Below are 20,480 nucleotides of genomic sequence, written 5' to 3'. Positions count from 1 at the left end.
TGGCCAGCGCTCCCTGCTGCAGCTGCTTGCAGCCTGTGCAGGGCTGTCCTGAGCAGGCTGCAGCAGGGAGTGCCAGCGCAGGGTGATGGATGGCAGCAACTACTGAAATTTAAATCTGAGATTTGCATGAAATCCAATCCAAGATTTACAGAAAAACCCACGATGTAAATTATTTTCTATCTTCTAAACAGGGTTCGACCAATGAGCATGAGCAAAAAAGAGACCAAGTTAAGACAGCACAAGTGTTTCCTAATTTTGAATACATAACTTTGAAACTGTAATGTTCTTTTAACCTTTTATATGCAATACATATACAAACAGTGTTCCATTTTGCAGTTGTATGTATTGCCTAATGAAACCTTAACCTTTAATGTCAAAGTCACCACTGACCATTTACTGAAGTGTTTCTATTCCTTTCAGAACAGCAGTCCTCTTGTAAGCCTCCTTGATTCCCAGCATGCTGTCCACCTAACAACAGATGTGGAATATCCACCTAGCAACTAACATTTTGGATGCCATACATTCTTTGAGACACCAAATAAAACAGAGTGAATTCCTAAACAATTCAGTGCTATTCAAATGAGTTCTTAGATGGGTAATATCTAAACAATGTAGATCCTTTACAGAAGTAATCACAAAAGTAATGATAAACTCATAATTTCAGGAACAGTTTAACTTCAGGACAAAAATGAATTTAAAATTACATCATTTGTAAGGACTTAAGAACCTCTCTACAGCAGAACAGATGCAATAGTTGACCCAAGCATATTAGCAGACAAGCAATTATAACAGTCTTACTAGACAAGGAGTAATAAACTCACAACAGCTGTCTGAATATAGTCTACAAAGGAAGCCATTTCCACAAGAGAAAAAAAGATTCCTGGATCCAACAATACCTGATGGTCTGGGAATCTTAAAATCATCTGAATACTACCCTAGATTAAGCCTATAACTTCACATTGAGATCATTTTATACATGTGTAAGTTTGCGGTTTGTATCCTCTAAGGATGCTCACATGCAAGCCTTCGATGCACATGTTTTCAGGATTAATTTGTTTCCTCTGAACTATCTAACAAGAAAGGTGCAGGCATTATAAATAAGAGATTTAAAAGGGGATGTTCTTTTTAAGAATAAGTTAGAATATTTTTAAAAGCCAAATCAAAAATCCACAAATTCTAATACAGAAAGGAAAAAGGATGTTTTTCTGAAGCATTTTGAAGAATGTTAAATGAGGGGAATTGGATTTTTGAGGAGGAGGGTAGGCAGGGGGAACAGCAAAATTGAGATTTCAATTCCCTTCTCTGAGCTTAAATATTATTAAAGGACTCAGGTGCCTCATGGCTAAGAAAGAAGTTAATTAAGGAAAAATATTTCAGAGCTTGCCTTTCCCTGCAATGGCTGTAGAAACAATTCTCCTCAAAATGTCTCTAATGGAAACATTTATTGGTGCAGTATCTTTACCTCTGCCTGCCCCCACCCCCATAATGTAATTTTTGGCTGTTTTGGTGCACGACATGTAAAAGGCTTTTTGATTTGGATAGTGGACATCAGGTATACAAACATTTATCTCAAGGCATATTTATCACTACTGTTTTAGAAATCTGGTCCTGCAGAATACCAAGCATCTACCATAAAGTTACTAAAGGATCCCTCGCTAAACAAAGGAAACCAAAGGACTGTTTAGTTCCTTGGCAGCTTTCAGAATCTACATAACTGCTTTACCTGGAAAACAGACTTAGAACAGGAGTAACTGTGATCTGACTTTTCTCTATGGTTAGAACATCTATGGAAAAAAGACAAATGTGAACAGATACTAAAGCATTTGAAGAAAGGAAGGAAAGCTATCATTTAGAGCATGTGTATGTGTTTTCTTCTGTTCATAGAAGAAGATGACAATGAATTCTTCTGAGACAGGTACAAGGATAAAAATGGCCAGTACTAGGCAAGATTATTTAGCTAGTGGACCTAGATGGGTAATGAAAAGATAAGAATATGGTTTATCTTCTACTCTCTACAATGCTCTCCATCTACTCGACATGATATGGTAATTAAGAATTAACTACATTGTTGCTTTATAATAAATATAACTTATTCTCAGTTTTATCATCTTAATTTCTGTAAGAAAGCAAACTCACTGAACAGATGAGTAACTATTTCTGCCTCTCAAGGTGATTCTCTCCTTCAGTGGTGCATGTTCACCATCTATATGAATTGAGATTATAGGACTGCTGTTTCTGAAGTCTGCTGTTGATACCGAGGTCTATGTTGCTGTTCGGCAAATATAAACAGCCAGAACATTCCTCAGGAAGATCACTGAGGTAGCTTGAATCATAGAAAGTTCGGGTTGGAAGGGACCTCAGGAGGTCATCTAGACCAACACCCTCCTCAAAGCAGGACCAGCCCCAACTAGATCATCTCAGCCAAACTTTGTCTAGCTGGGTTTTGAAAACCCCCAAGGATGGAACTTCCACCACCTCTCTAGGTAACCTGGTCCAGTGTTTTACTACCCTCCTTGTAAGAAAATTCTTCCTAAAATCTAATCTAAACTTCCCTTGCTGCAACTCGAGACCATTACTCCTTGTCCTGTCATCAGCCACTGCTGAGAACATTCTAAAGCTCCATCCTCTTTTGACCCTCCTTTCAGGTACCTGAAGGCTGCTAATAAGTCCTCTCTCAGTCTCTTCTCTACACTAAATAAGCCCAGTTCCCACAGTTATTTCTCGTAAGTCATGTCCCCCAGCCACCTCACCATTTTTGTCACCCTCTGCTGGACTCTCCCCAATTTGTCCATATCCTTTCTGTAGTGGGAGGGCCAAAACTGGACACAGTACTCCAGATGTGGCCTCACCAGTGCTGAATAGAGGGGAATAATCACTTCCCTTGACCTACTGGCAACACACCTACCAATGCAGCCCAGTATGCCATTAGCCTTCTTAGCAACAAGCACACGCTGCTAGCTCATATTCAACTTCTTGTCCACTGTAACCCCCAGGTTCTTCTCTTTCTGAGCTGCTGCCCAGCCAGTCAGCCCCCAGCCTGCACCGGTGTATGGGTTTGTTCCATCTTACGTACAGGACTTTGCACATGTCCTTGTTGAACATCATGAAATTCCATTTGGCCCAATCCTCCAATTCTTCTAGGTCACTCTGAATCCTACCCTACCCTCCAACATATCTACTACTGCCCCCATCTTGGTTTCATCTGCAAACTTGATGAAGGTGCACTCTGTGCCATCTTCCAAGTTGCTGATGAAGTTATTGAAAACAGGCCCCAGGACTGACCCCTGGGGCACTCAACTTCTTGGATCGCCTGTGCACTGCTGTATTGCCCTCCCAGCAATATCAGGGTGATTGAAGTCCCCCATGAAAACCAGGGCCTGTGATCAGGTAACTTCCGCTAGGTGTTTGAAGAAAGCCTCATTCACCACCTCCTCTTGATCTGGTGGTCTATAGCAGACCCCCACCACAACATCACCCTTGTTGCTGTCCCCTCTGACCCTAACCCAGAGACTCTCAACAGACCTATTTCCAACTTCATACTACAGCTCTGAGTAAACATACAGCTCTTTTACATAAAATGCAACTCTTCCTCCTCTTCTCCCCTGCCTGTCCTTCCTGAACATTTTGTAGCCATCCATGACAGTGCTGCAGTCATGCGAGCTCCCACCAAGTCTCTCTTATTCCAATCATGTCATAGTTCCACGACTGCGCAAGTTCTTCCTGCTTGTTTCCCAGGCTCTGTGCATTTGTGTATGATCACCTGCGGTAACTAGTTGATTGCCTTGATTTCTCTGGAAGTATGAGAGCACCTTACCTGTTTCCCCCTCCTGCTTGCTCTTCCTCCAAGTCTCCCACTTCCCCACTTACCTTAGGGCTTTGGTCTCTATCCCCCGAGTTCCAGTAGAATGTGGAGGCAATAAGTCCTGACATGTAGAGAGCACTACTTAGAAATGTACTTAAGCTGCTATAGCTTGCCCTCATGTACTTTTAATATAAGCTACAAAGAGTCACACAGGACTAGCCTACTCTATTCTGGCAATATAAAAAAAGAGGAGACTCTGAAATGCCCAAGAATGCAGTCTGAAACCACACACACAGAGATAAGGAAGAAAAGAATACTAATAGATACACTTATGCGAGTCAAATGGGATCTGAGACTGCTTTTGATGAATATTTCAAATGAAAAAAGTTTTATTTATGGAAAATTCTCTCTAGCTCCTCCCTAAGGGGTTCCAACACTCCTGGAAGGCCCCTTCAGGCTTAATACTAGGAAAAACTCCTTCACAGTCAGGGTGTCCAGACTGTGGAATAGGCTCCCTCCAGAGGTGGTGCAGTCACCTACCCTGGAGGTTCTCAAGAGAAGAGTGAACAGTCACCTCGCTGGGGTCACCTAACCCCAGTTGTCTTTGTGCCTAGTGCAGGGGGCTGGACCCGATGATCTGCGAGGTCCCTTCCAGTCCCTAACAATCTATGAAACTATGAAACACTAAGGCTTGTAGTTTTTCTCCAAAAGCTAATATTACCACAACTAGATAAGTCGTCTTAACTTACAAATGGAAGAAGAAGCAAGAGGCCAGTTACTACAAAGACAATCCCATAAGATTTGCCAAAAACCAAGAGAAGGATCCAGGGAGGTACACATTCTTTTAGTGCTAAAGATACTTATTAAATCTTTCAGAAGTCTTCCTGCCACAGCATGCAAGAACTTGGTTAGTCCTTAAGCATGTAAATGAGGGACAGAAAAAAGTGCTGGATAAACAAGACAGAAACAATCGGTGATGCTGGGTCCAAAGAGAAAATCTTAGCTATGCAAGTACTCTTAGGTTGAATTTTCACTGATATTAGCAAGGGTGTTTCAGATATTACTAGAACGGACTCTTTCCTCTGATGTCATTAGCAACTCAACAATCACATTGTGAGCAAAGCTTAGAGTGCAGAAAGTGGGTCATGGTGATTCCTGATGCTCACAGCCCAAATGAATGCTAAAGAGAGTGTAAGGCTGCCCCTTCCCCCTCTCTCTTTTCCTTCTCCACCTCCTCTCCCCCTCACTCTCAAAACTGACATAACTGAAGAGGCTTTAGATGACAATTATGGAAACTAGGACCAGCACTCTATTTCTGGAGGTTTCTCCTCCTCGCTTCTTCAGAAATGAAGGGCTGAATACCTACAGGAGCACATTTGAGAAAGGTGCTTGGATCAGGGCAGCCAAGTAACTCTCCATGACGTACATCTTTACATGGGACTCTCTGAATGTTCTGGGTCCTTCAGCAGAAGAAACTTCATATGGTATATTTTTCTGTGATGTGATTTTCACTTCAGAGAAGGAAAAACCTTGTGCCTTCATCGTTTAGAAACACTGCTGCCTCGCAAGTTGGGAAGGCTTTGAAGCCTCATGTAAATAAAACCATGCCAGAGTATCTTTTAAGAGATAAATGGAAAAAAAAAACCTTTTTGCCTGAAATACAAGACAAAGCAAAGGAAAGACTAATAAAGAGCTATTAAAACTAAGTGCTAAGTACAAAAAAAATTCTATTTATACAAAAAGCTGCCAAATTATGAACAGTGATCTTCAGAGAGATAGCTGGAAACTCAAACATGTAGCCATGCACAGAGAGAAGGATGTGACAGGAAGCTAGAATGGCTTCACTCTGTGCCAGGAGTGGGAAATTATGGCCCACAGACCAGATCTGTCCCACCAATTGATTTTTATCTGGCCTCCGGGTGGCAGCGCAGCAGTGGCACCATGGGGCAGGCCCTGGGTGAGCCATGCTTGGGCCTCTGCCTTTGCTGGCAGGTAGCGGTGGCTCTGGCTCCAGCCTCTGCTGCTGCTGCTGTGGAGGACACCGGGCAGAAGCAACCCTGCCCACCCACTCAGCACCACATGCCAGCCTGGGAGGTGGAGTTTAGCCTGTCCAGGGCCTGCAGGCTGGACTTTATCTCCCAGGTTCTGTGGGGGCCTCTGGGTGGAAGCAGCCCCACTGCACAGCACCAGCAGAGACTGGAGCCAGAGCTGCATCCTGTGTTGCCCACCAGGAGAGGTGGGGGGTCAAGCGCGGCTCACCCAGGGCCTGCCATGCAGCACTAGCTGGACAGCCAGGGCTGCTTCCATCCAGAGTCTCCTGTGGTGCCTGGGAGATGCAGTCTGGCCCACAGGCCCTGGGAGCCATCCGCCAGCAGAGGCCAGGGACTGAGTGTGGCTTGCCCAGGGTCTACAAGGCTGGACTGCATCTCCCAGGTGCCACAAGGGATACCAGGTGGAAGCAGCCCCACTGAGCAGGTCCTGGGCAAGCCACACTCAGGCCCTGGCAGCTCTGGCTCTGGCCACCACGTGGTGCCAGGCAGGCAGGCAGGACTGTTTCTTCCCAGCCTCCTCCAGGGCCCAAGCGCGGCTCATCCACCCCCTGTCCATGGGCCTCCACACTGTCTTGTCCCACCCCAACATCAGGATTCCTGGGAGCTGCGGGGAGGATGGGGCCAGAAGCCCTGACAATGGGGAAGAACAGTGCAGAGGCTCATGGCCAGGCTTCACCCCCTGAGCTGTGGACACAGGTGGCAGGTGCCAGCTTCAGGGGGGCAGTATGCATTGGGCCATGGAGTGTGTACACCCCTCAACAGCTCACCAAAACTTAAGTGGCCCTCCAGCCCAAATAACTGCCCACCCCTGCTTTATGCCCTCCTCATGTCACATGTTCTTTTTGATTTAATGAGTGTCCCTCACATCATCTGAGAGGTGATGATGGCAGATATTCTAGCATTACCTGCAGAAATCCTAAGAGTGACAGTAGGAAGAGTGCATGAACAGTTGAATACTCTTCTGGTGAATGGAAGAACACATTGTTAAGCTGTGATTTTGGGTCAAACGTATATACAGAGTTCTGAAATCACACATTTCACCAGCTGATGAAGGTCACGGTAGTCCACTGAGAGGTCTGCTAACTACACAGAGATATACTACAAAGTATACAACAAGAGAATGGTTCAGGAACAAGCAAAAACCCAATTTCAATACAAAATATGGATATTAATAATCTATTTTCCATTTGTAGTCTCATTCTGATGTCTTCAAGATATTCACAAATTACCCTGGCTATAAAAGCTATATCCTCATGAAAGACAGCCATGTAAAAGACATTTAATTTATAACCTCAAGCACCTGTATGCAGGGATTGGAATTTGCCTGCTGAAACCCTAAGATATCTGCTCATTTTAAGAGACTATTCAGCATGCTAAAAAAAGCCATACTTTTATTGATTGCAAAAATACTATATGAAAACTAGGTATTATTATTACCTCAAAATTCTCTTACAGCAGTAGGAGAATTTGTAACAGACGCATTAAAAAAGGAACCTTGAGCTTATTAATGGATCCTGAATGAGACTTGTTAGTCACTGGCAGCAGGGAAATTCCTTACCCTTTCTAGATCCATCCACTTGAGACAACAGCCAGAACAATTCAACTGTATTTTCCTAAATTACACACTGTGTTAAATACCCTTTGAGGGGAAAATGAAAATTCCTCTTAACACAGTGCACAGAAAATTCCCCTCAATGAAACATCTAAATTTATATTTCAATGGTAGATGATCATTATGTTTCCATGGTCAGACCTTATTACTTGAAGAAGAAAATTCACCAGATAAACACAGATAATATTCCAATTTCTTATTATACTGAGATCTATTGGCCAACTATAATACAATTTTCAAAGTGTGCAGCCCTGCGGTAGAAAGCAGCACCCTCTTTTAAATATGGTAATCCAAAATGAGAAATATTCTATCTTCTTACAGACACTAAGGCACATGGACAAAACTTTTGCCAAAAATATCACTGGCAAAGAGTGCTTTCATTGGATGACCAACATGTAGAATTTAATTATTTTTCGCACTGATGATCATCTAGCCACTTAGCAGATCTCAGGAGACACACTTTCTCTTCTCCTGAGGTTTTCAGTGTTCCTAAACAATAGACTTTGATATTTAACAGAAAAAGTTGTATGCATATCCAAGTGCATTAAAAATATTGAGTATCAGTTTAGACTCTTCACAGCCTTGACCAAAAAAACTTGTCTGGGAAGAAAATGAAGGTGGATTTCCTTTTTCCTGAACACTAGTATTAATACTAATAGGATCCAGGAAGAAACCCAAATAATATATTATAGAAAAACTGGTAATCAGGTAAGCTGGGGAAAAAATGCCATCAATATGTATGATAAACAATATGCAGTAATAAAGTAGGAAAGTGAAGGAAACCTTGTTTAGGAACATATTTAGCTGTTTCAAAGTGGGCTCAGTTTGGTTTGCTCCCAATTCTCTGAGGCTGGAAATAGGATAGGAGGATGGTAAGTGGGCTGTATTGCTAGAAGCTGAAAATGATGTATGATTTCATTTATGTCCTGATATTTCCATAGATTGTTTGAGAACGGGAGGCTACCACAGCTGTTCCTGTCATACTTATGCAGCTCAATAGTATACCCCTCCTGGACAATAACCAGTGACAACTGTCTACCCATGTCAGTACTGACTGTGATAATATGTGGATTGACTTCATAACTTTTGGTTTTCTGATGTTATCTTTAGTTTTTATGCCCAAAGGGGGCAGAGGCAATTGCTACTTGGACTTAGTTGCCTACAACAGGTCTATATAGTTATAAGGCTGTTCTTTTGGGTAAAAATCTTCTCCCTAGTTAGAGGGAGTTCCTGACCACCAGAAGAGAGCTGCATTTAGTTTTGGTATTAAAATACAAATTTGTATTTTGACTAATGAAATCTGGACTGACTTAGGACCATGAGAACCAGAGAAAAGCAAAAAGAAATGATGAGTAAAGAGAACCCTTATTGTTTGCTGCCATATCCTAGACTGCTCTCCTCTTGCCTCTCTGTGAACACTTGGAGGGCCAGAGGAGAAATGAAAATGGTAGTAAATGTATGGCAACCTACTGGCTAAGTACAGGCAGTCAAAAAGCCCAAGGCTAAATTGATTCACTCTTGGCAGGTTAGTCTAAGATGCAAAGACTGAACCAATAAGCCAATGAACAGACATTCATTTTTGATTCAGGAAATACAGCCACATGCCTGCAGTGGCTCAAGCCAGAAGCCCAGGGGGTGTGCTAAAGCACAGCTCTCTGGCACGTAGCCAGCATGCGCTGTGTGTTTGCTTCCTCTTCCAGCTGCCCCTAAGATCTCTGGGATTTTCAGTCCAGACTGACAGCAGCAGGACTCTGCAGGGTTGCTCATCACTTCTTCCTCCTCCTTTCAGTGCCTCTGGGATTTGTAGTCCACAATTGCAGCCAGCACTAATTAAGCCAGCAGGGCAGCTCTGTTCTCAGGGGAAGTTTAACCCAGTAGGGGTTTGCTGGGGGGGGGGCAGTAAGCCAGCCAATGAGGCCACTGAGCCAGCCCTCACTGCTCCAGCTAGGAGCCGAGGAGTGGAGCCAGCCCGGCTCTCTAGAGCAGCACAGCCCAGTCCAGGGTTGCAAAATGCTGGGATGTTGTGATTTAACATGAACCGGGAAGGGGTCTGGGACAGAAGTTTCATAAACTGGTTTGGCCTAAATCAGTTAATTCTGATACGTTCAACCAGATTTATTTTAAACCTGTTTCATCCATTTTGAAACTGGTTTATGTGCACTGAACTTATGTCCTGTTACAGGTTTAAACCAATTTCTGGTTAGTCACACTTACATCTGGCAACATTAGCTTAATTGGAGAATGACAACAATGCAGCTTTAAGATTCAGCAAGAAACCACCACCCCTTTAAGATATCTTCCCAGGGAATAAGTAGAGAGGATATATTGGTATACCTTGTCTAGGATGGTTTCAGAGATTCTCAGGATAAATTCTGAATTCAGTACACTTAATCTAGAACAAACTGTTCTTGAGAGCTGGGAGGAGGGACTTTGGGTTTTTTTTTTAAATATAGTTTAGTAAAATAACTTCTAACCCTAATTTAGACAACTGGCCTTTATCTCTGAACGTAGGAGAAATTCCTTTTTAGTGTGTGTATGCATGCACTGGAAAGATTCTGCAACCTAGATTTCCTGTTTTGACCTGCCATGCTGCACTTCATAATGATTAGCAGGGCAAATAGCATCTATTTTATTTCACCTCTGGGAATCTAGTCTTAGAATTTAGTTTCAAGGAAGAAGAGTGAGATAGCTCTGAAGCAAACTTTGAGCCCTATTTCACCAAGCTAGCAATTCCCCTGTCAAAGTCATTCATCTTATTATCTCTAACCCCCACATGGCCTGCTGCAATTCTGATGGTATTTGACATTAATCTGCTATTTTATATATATTTATTTCTGTGTACATGAGCATCAGCTGCCAGAAATGCCCTGGAATTAGCATTAAATAACTGTTATATATAAGTTCACCTACTTTAAATTTATTTCTCCTGACAATCAAATCACTTAATTGAGAAGATCTGAATAAATTAAAGTTCTATTCAGACAAATTCAGAGCTTCCAAAAATTAAAAAGGAAGAAACTAGTGGATAAAACAGACGATAATTAGTTTTCTGCTTCAGAGTGCTCTTTAGCATGAAAGCTAGTCTCCAAGTCCATTTTGCCATCAGCAATTTAGTCAGAGGGGTCAGCTGGGCATGTAGGACTGAAATACTGAAGTGTAGACTAATAACCTTCCTCCACAGCTGGAGTGAGAATCCGCTTGAGAAGAAACTGAAGGCAGATATACATTGCTTTACCAACACTTTATAAACCGTGTTATTCTTAACTCCAAGTGCTGTCTAATCAGTAAATATGCAAATAAGCATGGATTATCGAATATGTTGACATTTCAACAAAACAAAAAAGTCTGTATCCCTGCATAGGAGACTAAACCTGACATGTACAAGTATTCATCAAGTGTAAGGAGCTGAGAAAGGCTGAAGGGACTGGCATTAGTGCACACATTACACAAACAGCACGGAAACTGGTATAAAACACAAACTGGTTGAAAAGTAAAAGCTATGTTCCTGCAAGGATTCCATTGAAAATCAAGATGATTAGTCTTGTGACAGCAGTACACAGCGATCTGTCATACAAAACACCAGGTTTAAATATTTCAGTTGTGCTTGCTGATTGCAGTGAAGAGCCAAACATTTATTTTGACCTATTAGAACCACATCAACTGCTTTCAAGTACCATAAACTTGTTCCCATTAATCAAAAGAAACAGCAGATGTGATTAGCAAGGTTTTAATTTGCTGCAATATGTTTCACATTTAGTTATTCAGATTCCAAATTCAAGACCTATACAATCTCAGAATGGCAGGTGGTTGCAGAAGCTAGGAGCACTTGTTAACTGTACCTTGAAAAGAATGCATCTTGCTTTCTTACACGGACTTCTTTGCCACAATGCATCCTTCCAGTGCATGGGGCTAATGTCTAAGAACACTGAAAAATATTAGGAAGTGCAGACTACAATTTTTCCAATTTACTTTAAGATGCCATTCAAAAAGTCTCTTCCAATCTATAGAAGATTGAATGTGATCCCTGGTTATCCCAGACTACAACTTTCCCAAGATAACCCCATAACAAACAAGATTGCTGAAACACCAGAGATAAAATCTTTATAATTAATAAAAAGGTTTCAATTAACATTTTCAGTTATATTATGATATTTGCTTCTCCTAACTCCTTGTCATAGCACAGACTTTCAAAATATGCTTTAAAGACAATTTCTTTGTTCACCTTTTTTTTTTTATACGGGAAAGGCAGGTAGGCAAAGCTGATGTGAACTGAATAAAGATTTGGCAAGATCTTTTTCTGACAAAGAATCTCAAGTGCATTGCAAAGATCATAATATAGAATATAAAAGTACATGTATCAGATGAATTGAAACAAAACAAACCAAAAGCAAAAAAGAGAAGAATCTATACCGTGGTGTCAAAATGGTAACAGCATCAAGTCCCACAAGTTACTTCATGGACTACCCAGCAGCAGTGAAATGAACCCCCCTACTCAAACATACTGTTAGCCCATTTTTAATATTGTACAAAGTTAACTCACATTTTTTATCCATCGTTCCCCCTTTTTCCATACTAGTTACCCGCAAGTTTTATATTTATCAATTGTTTTAATGTACAAAATCACATCCAAGAGAAACACTTCCAAAATTATGTATATTTCATAGACATTAGGGCTGGAATGGACCTCGGAAGATCATCAAGTCATGCCCCCTGTCCCAGGGGCAGGAAGTCAGCTGGGGTCACAGGATCCCATCAAGATAAACATCCAATTGACTCTTAAAGGAGTCCAGAGTAGGTGCTTGCACCACCTCTGGTGGCAGTTTGTTCCAGGCCTTGGGGGCTTGGACAGTAAAGAAGTTCTTCCTTACGTCCAGCCTGAAATGGTCTTGAAGGAGTTTGTGACCATCTGACCTTGTCATCCCATGAGGCACTCTGGTGAACAGGCGTTCCCCCAGATCCTGATGTATACCCCTTATATACTTAAAGGCACCCACCAGGTGCCCCCTGAGCCTGCTCTTTTCCAGGCTGAAAAGTCCAATAGCTCTCGGCCTCTCATCATAAGGCCTGTTTTCCTGCCCTCTGATTATGTGCATAGCTCTCCTCTGGATTCGCTCAAGCTTCTCCACATCCTTTTTAAATTTTGGAGCCCAGAATTGGATGCAGTACTCCAGCTGTGGCCTCACTAAGGCCAACTACAGCAGGAGGATGACATCCTGGGATTTGCTAGAGAAGCAGCTATGGATGCAAGCCAGAGTTTTGCTCGCTTTGCCAGCTACAACATCACATTGGTGGCTCATATTCATCTTGTGGTCAATTATGACCCCCCAGTCCCTTTTGGCCATGGTGCTAGGCTTGGCAGTGCTACGCTTGCTATAAGCATGCTGCGGGTTTTTCTTCCCCAGATGGAGTACCTTGCATTTTTCAGTGTTGAAGGCCATTAAGTTTTCATCCGCCCATTTTCCAAGCCTGTCAAGGTCAGCCTGGATCACTATCCTGTCCTCGGGTGTGGATGCTTTATCTCAAAGTTTGGTGTCACCAGCAAACTTGGCCAGTCCACTTCCGATACCAATGTCTACATCATTAATGAAGATGTTGAAAAGAACAGGCCCGAGGACAGAGCCTTGGGGGACCCCACCGGTCATGGCGCACTACAATGATTGACTTCTGTCAACTACCATACTCTGGAGCCAATTCCCCAGCCAGTGGACTGTACTGTAGCCGAGGCCACAGTTGGCCAGTTCTTCTATGAGATGATCATGGGATACCAGAATGAAAGCTTTTTTTAAAAATCAAGATATATGATGTCAATCTCTTCTCCTTTGTCCAGGTGATAGGTCACCTGCTCATAGAAGAAAATGAGATTGGTCAGGCAAGACCTACCCGCAATAAACATGCTGACTATCCCTCACGATGTTGCCTTCAGCCAGTTTGCCAAGGGTGGTCTTTTTGATGATTTTTTCCAAGATCTTCCCTGGGATAGAGGTCAGGCTGATGGGCCTGTAGTTCTCCAGATCTACTTCCCTCCCTTTCTTGCATTTCACCTGAGTGCCACAAGTTCCTGAAGATCCATGCTAGTGGCAAAGCTATGATGCTTGTCAGCTCCTTGAGTACCCTGGGCTGTAAGCTGTCTGGGCCAGCTAACCTGAAGGTGTCCAGCCTCTCATGGTGTTACTTGCATTGATTGATAAAGGGTAACAGTTCTCCCTCACCCTGGCTGTCCCGTATCGTATTGAGGAGGGCCGTCCCTTGGGGCTGGTGAAAAACTGACGCAAAATACCCATTAAGCAGGTTGGATTTTTCCTGGGCGTCGGTTGTCAGTTGACCCATAAGGTTTAGCAGGGGTCCAATGTTACCCTTGCTTTTCCTCCAGCTCCCCACGTATCTAAAAAAGGACTTTTTATTGTCCTTGATACATGTAGCCAGTTGGAGTTGTCACAGCCTTGGCTCTCCTGGCTCGCTTCCTACAGGTCTGGATCAGTGCAGAGTACTCCTTCTTTGGGGTGGATCCAGCCTTCCATCCTTTATATGTCTTTCTTTTTAGACACAGGAGGTCCACTAAATCCCTGCAGAGCCAAGGGGGCTGCTGTGCCCTTTTGCTGCCTGTCCCCAAGTTAGAATAGATATTGCTTGAGCTTCCAGGATTGCTCCCTTCAGGAGCAACCACTGTTCCTGAACTCCCCTCCCCTTTGGGTCGTGGTCTCTTACGGCCTCATCAACAAGCCTCCTGATCTGGTCAAAGTCAGCTTTCCTGCAGTCAAGGACTTCTGCTTTGCTGACTGACTTGCCAGCTTTACGGCGGATGGTGAAGGTGATCAGCTCATGGTTGCTATCTTCCAGCTTCCCTTTGATCATTAGGTTGCTAATTCAGTCATCTCCCATTGCCAATACCAGGTCAAGCAGCACTTTGCCGCTCGTTGGTCCATAGACTTCTTGAGTCAGATAGAGCTCATTCACGCACATGAGGAAGCTTTGCAACCATTCGGATGTGGCCAAGTGCTCTTCCCATGAGATGTCAGGGTAGTTGAAATCTCCCATGACAACCATGCACAGGGAGCGTGCAGCCTCAGCTAGTTCCCTGGCAAATTTCTGGTCAAGCTCTTGATCCTGGCTAGGAGGTCTATAGTAGAGTCCCACCATTGTGTCCCCTGTGCCTTGTTCGCCATGGATTTTGACCCAGAGAGTCTCCAATCGTCCACCCAGGGTGCCAGTGTCAATTGCAGGGACGCGTAGCTTTCCTTAACATAGAGAGCTACCCCCCAACCCTTTCTTCGACATGATCTCTCCTGTGCAAGGTATAGCTGTCTATACCTGTGGCCCAGTCATAGATGGAGTACCACCCAGTCTCCATTATCCCTATGAGATCATAATCCTTTTTGTTTAGCAGGAGGACCAGTTCCTCCTGTTTTTCCCCTAAGCTCCTGGCACTCGTGTACAGGCACGTAAGTATCTCATTGGGGGCCCTTGCCTTCCCTATGGATCACTCTGGAGTAGGCGTGGGTTCCCTTGAGTGCCTTAGCCTGCTGGGTTTACAAAACCTGCCCAGTGGGCTTGCAGTGGCAGTAGCCCCCCCCATCCTCCGGTGGGCTCAGTTTAAAGCCCAGTTGAGCAGGTCAGCAAGTCTGGCTGAGAAGAGCCTCCTCCCCAGTGAAGTGGAGGCTGTCTCTTCCCAGCAGCCCACTGCCTCTCTCACCGAAGAGCGGACTGTGATCATGGAAGCTGAAGCCATCATGATGACACCAGTGCCGCAGTCTTTGGTTGATTACCTCGACCCATCTCTCCCTCAGCCCATGACACACAACTGGGAGGAGCAAGGAAAAGACCACTTGTGCCCCAAACCCCCACTCCCAGAGCCCTGTAGGCTTTCATGACCCAGCCAGGATTGCTCCAAGCCGTGTCGTTCGTGTCCACATGGATAAGGAGCATAGGGTAGTGTTCGGAGGGCGGGATAATCTTTGGGATCCTCTCCGCTATGTCCCAGATGTGGGGCCCCGGGAAGTAGTAGACCTCCTGGGCTAAGGGGTCAGGGAAAAAAAAAAATCAGATATTTTCCATTCAAAATGAGTTTGCAGATTATGAATTTTCAAGGGATTAAAAAACCAAATAAAGTTAATTTTGTGCTAAGCCAGGTAAAGATCTCAATAAGACTGAATTATTTCTAAGTCATTTTTTGTTCTACATTCTCCTCTTGAAGATTTCAAGGGTAAGAGATTGCACCACTTCTGGAGGGAGCTTATTCCACAGTCTGGACATGCCAACTGTGAAGAAGTTTTTCCTAATGTTATGCCTGAAATGGTCTTCCAGGAGTTTGTGGCCATTACTCCTGCTTTTCTTCATGGGTGTTCTGGTGAACAGTTGTTCACCGAGCTCTTGAAGTACTCCCCTAGTGTAGCGGTATGCTGCTACCAGGTCCCCTCTCAGACTTCTCCTTTTCAGGCTGAATAGTCCCAGGTCCGTCAGCTTTTCCTCGTATGGCTTGCCATGCAAGTCTCTAATCATATGGGTGGCCCTTCTCTGGACTCTCTCAAGTTGTACCACATCCTTGTTCAAGTGTGGCACCCAGGACTGGATGCAGTACTCCAGTTGGAGTGTCACCAGTGCTGAGTACAGTGGAAGAATCACTTTCTTGGTTTTGCTGGAGATGCATCAATTGATGCATGCCAGGGTGTTGTTGGCCCTGCTGGTAACAGCGTCACACTGATGGCTTATGTTCATACTGTGGTCTATTATTACCCCCAGGTCTCTTTCGTTCGTGGTGCTGGTCAGCTTGGTGCCTCCAAGCCTGTAGGTGTTTAGGGGGTTGTTTGTCCCCGGGTGGAACACTTCACATTTCTCAATGGTGAACTTCATCTGCTTCTGACTCGCCCAGTTTGCTAGCCTGTCTAGATCCGCCTGTATCTGTAGCCTGTCTTCAAGCATAACCATGCTTCTCCATAACTTGGTGTCATTCTCAAAAGCCCTTCACCTCAAAACATCAGTACCTCATTCCAATCCTAAAACTGCTTTATACTAAAACAGATCAGTCCACACTTGACAGTTTTTTGTGAAAATTTACCAAATTTACCTGACCAATGAAATATGTTCTAGCACATCCTGCAGATGAGACCATTATTGTCCATAAGCTCAACTGGTTCCTCCTCTTCCTACTGTCTAGTAGCTTCCCTTATTTTTAGTAACTTCCCTTATTTTCTTTTCAACTTCTGGAGGGAGGAAAAGGGGATGAAGAGGATCTTAAATCACTTAAGGATAGTGTTTGCTATTCTTTGGATGATCTTGATGTCAAGGCTAATCTATTCTTGAAAAAAACCTCTCTCCTAAGGCCAGAAATCCTTTTTGATGGATAAGCAAAATAAATCTGCTGTTGCACTGGTTCATGTGTGACAGGGCAAGTGAACATCTCAGTTTAGCTCCTAACAGCTTTCTGCATAGGGCAAAGTAGACAGCTGGGGTGGAAAAGCTAATTGTACATTACCCTCACCTCTTTTGTGCCCAACAGCGAAACACTCCTGTGGGTTGGCTGGTGCCAAAGAAGCAGAAAAAAAATCAATTCATCCTTTAAAACCACAAGATCCAGTTTCTAAAACCACAGTATTTAATAAATTATTAAAAAAGAAAGCTATCTTCTTATAAGCCAGCTATCATCTATAGTAAGGGACAAGAGGTAAATGAGGTTTATTCTCTGTTAGACTATCTAGATTGGTTAACGTAACCTTGTTAAATAGAAAATGATTTTATAGTTGCATGCAGAATTTGACTTAGAATTTTTGGGGGGTGACAAAAACAGTACGTTTGTGTATGTGCACAGTTTCAAATATTACAATAGGGTAATTCATTACAAGTCCAGTCTCCTGATCATTCTTCTGACAGGCACCATTTCCTTTGTCATCAACTATGTTAGCACAGTGGATTCTGAGCAGAAAATTTCACTTAAATGACAACTCCTCAGTGACAACAGAATTATTTAAATTCAAGACAACCAATGGAAGATTCATTTAAAAAAGCTTTGAAAATCAAGTTTTATTTTTCCATTAATATTTATGCATTGAGCTATGGTTCATGAGACCTATTTGTTAAAATAGTTTCACCATATTTACTTCAAAGCTTATTTCTAAATGATAAATGCACAAAGTCTTTTAAAACACAAACAATGTATCCTTCCTGCCCTTTCAGATCCTTGCCTCTCACAAAAGGAACAAAAAAAACCCGTCATTCATAAAGCAATGACTTTTTTCAAGCAGTCTAACAAAGTATTGATTTCATCTCTATATACTCAAAATTGTTTTAATATTTTCAAATTAAAGAAGACTCTGTAGGACATTACACTTTTTATGGTTCAAAGCTTTCCTGAAAAGACAGATCTTTAACAGTCACTCTTTATAAAGAGGTCAGTAATTACATCTTCCCATTATCAAAAGTAAGAAACTAAACAATCAGAAGTAAAAGCTATTATTCTACAGATCCTGTGACTTTGTACTCAATAAATTTCAAGACATAAGCACATATCAACATGGTACTTTGAAATAAAACAAGTAACTGGCAAGTAACTGTGCTACAAATATATCAGACTGGATGAAAAATAGAATAACCTCCTTGGACCAAGATGATGAGTGATAAGTGATACAGAAAACAGTTAGTTACATGTGAGTAATTATGGTTCTTTGAAATGTTGTCAGCATGGATCCCATTGTAGGTGTGCATGCACCACACCTCATAAGAGGAAGACTAGAAACTTTTAATTAATTGACCAAGGTGTGCACCCTTTGTCTCCTTGTGCTCCTGTGTGATAGAGGGCTCCAGACAGCGACGGCAGAGAGGTATCTACAATTACTCGCATGTACCAAACTATTTTCTGTATCACCTATCATCACCTTGGTCCAAGGAGGTTATTCCATTATTCATCCAGTCTGATATATTTGTAGCACAGTTACTTGCCAGTTGTTTTATTTCAAAGTACAATATTGATATGTGATCATGTCTTGAAATTTATTGAGCACAAGGTCACAGGGTCTGTAGAATAATAGCTTTTACTTCTGATTGTTTAGTTTCCTATTTTTGCTAATGGGAAGAAGATGTAATTACTGACCTCTTTGTAAAGAGTGACTGTTAAAGATCTGGCTTTTCAGGAAAGCTTTGAATCCAGTAACATAAAAAGTGTAATGTCTGGTACAGTCTTCTTTAATTTGAAAATATTAAAACAATATTTCAAAGAACAAAAGTTGCCCTAAGTAACTGTTCTTTCTTTGAGTATATGTGAATGTTGATCCCACCACAGGTAAGTACAATCCTTTCTAGATGGTAGAAATAGAGTTTCTTCTTCACTTGTCAAACGATGCTTGAATCACTTATTTTCCAAACCCGGTATCTGATCTAATCACTAAATCAGAAACAGAACGTATGACAAAAGTCAGAGGATGTTCTGCATTTTTATGTGACTGATACCAGATATGAAGACATTCTTAAAACAGTCTGACAGTATTTCCTGTGCCCCAGGAAAGTACACCTTGACATTTGGAGGGAGACGCTTAGCAGTTTTTTGAAAATACAATCACACAATTCACTTGGACATCCTCTGTAATGAGATTTATTTTTTCACAGGGTCAGATATGGTAACAAAAAGAGGTGAACAGACTGCCTGAAAAGAATGGTTCTTGTCAACGTAATGAACTAGAGAGTGGGACAGAGTACAGAGTTTTGTTTTCCCCTGCACTGAGTGCATTTTGGGGAAGAAAGATGGATCAGTTGATTGTTTCATGTACGTGTTGAAGTCTTGATGGCCCAGGAAATGTAGGTAAGGCAATATTTTATCTCTGATATCTTTTACTGGACCAACTGTATACTTGCAAGAGATGTTGCACAAGATCCTTCTCATAGGTTCCAGTATGCAACAGCAGAATGACAACCAGGGGTCTGCAGTCAATGAGGGGTTTCTTTTTGTCCTACAGCAGATTATTGTAGGGTATTTCATGTCTCATTCAAAGATGCTGTCTATTCCTCTGTTGGAGTTCCTTACTAGGTAAAGGCAATTTTCAGGTTGGTGAGGTGGTCTCACAAGTATTCTCAGGGCAGATGTAGTGGTATCTGAGGGCTTGACCATAAATTAAAGCTTTCTTGATGTGTTAGGATGACTCACTGCCAGTTTTGTGGATGCAAGAATGGGAATCTGCAGGGGAGAGTTTTGTATATAGTACATTATAGGGTGTCATCCCAGATATGGACCACAATATCTAGAAAGTTCATGGTAGCGTAGGGATATTCTAGATTAATTTGACAGAAGGGTGAGAATTGTTGAACTTGTGGTGGAAGTCAGTATGCAAGTCCAGGTGTTCCATTCAGATGATGAAAATATCATTTTTGCAACACAGGGATAGTGCAGGTTTGACAATGCAGGTTTCTAAAAATTCCTCTTCCGGGTACTTCATGAAGAGGTTGGCATATTGGGGGTCATTTTTGTGCCCACAGGTATACCCATGGTTTGGAGGAAGTGTCAGTTGTTGAAAGTAAAGCTGTTGTGGGTGAGGATGAAATCGACGATTTGTATGATGCAAGACATTCTTCATTAGGTCATCTTCGTGAGGAGTTGATGAATAATGTCTTGAATCTGAAAGCTTGTCTAACCCTGTCCCAACTATGCAGTTGGTCCAGTAAAAGGTATCGGCTTCAGAAATCTTGGCCTCTTGGTAATCACCATGTAATTAAATATTAATATTTTTGGCTCATACCCAAAAGGACTTCTTATACCAGACCTGCTACATAGGGTATTTACACAATTCTAGGACAAAGGGTTTTTTTTCCCCATTTAAAATGGGGGAAATAAGCCCTTCATCTTGGAGTGACAAGGCAGTGGGAAAGCAGGCACCTGTTGCAGGCTGGAGACAGCTGTGGCTGCTGCCTGTCCCGCTCCCCACCTCTGCACCCCTTGCTTCTCCCCCCATCCCCACACTGTGGGGCTGGGGCCATGCTCCATGTCCCAGGCTGCAACAAAGACAGAGCTTGCCAGCACCACAGCAAGGGGGGGGGG

At 42.7% G+C, this 20,480-nt stretch overlaps 1 protein-coding gene and 1 long non-coding RNA gene across 7 annotated transcripts in view; one reads left to right on the top strand and one right to left on the bottom strand.

Annotated features, from left to right (window-relative positions):
- The window catches only part of ERC1 (ELKS/RAB6-interacting/CAST family member 1), a 539,371-nt gene that overhangs the window by 439,887 nt on the left and 79,004 nt on the right, over window positions 1-20,480 (bottom strand). The gene's annotated exons all lie outside the window — the stretch shown is intronic.
- LOC109296226 overlaps window positions 16,137-20,480 on the top strand; it is a 22,101-nt gene continuing 17,757 nt past the window's right edge. The window contains exon 1 of the long non-coding RNA XR_002096926.1: window positions 16,137-16,252. This is a non-coding gene — a long non-coding RNA (uncharacterized LOC109296226). The remainder of the gene's footprint in view (window positions 16,253-20,480) is intronic.

The sequence above is a fragment of the Gavialis gangeticus genome, unplaced genomic scaffold (assembly GCF_001723915.1).
Source record: "Gavialis gangeticus isolate Ggan-Ray unplaced genomic scaffold, GavGan_comp1, whole genome shotgun sequence".
In the NCBI taxonomy this organism is placed as follows: Eukaryota; Metazoa; Chordata; order Crocodylia; family Gavialidae; genus Gavialis; species Gavialis gangeticus.
This window is presented reverse-complemented; position numbering and strand designations above follow the sequence as displayed.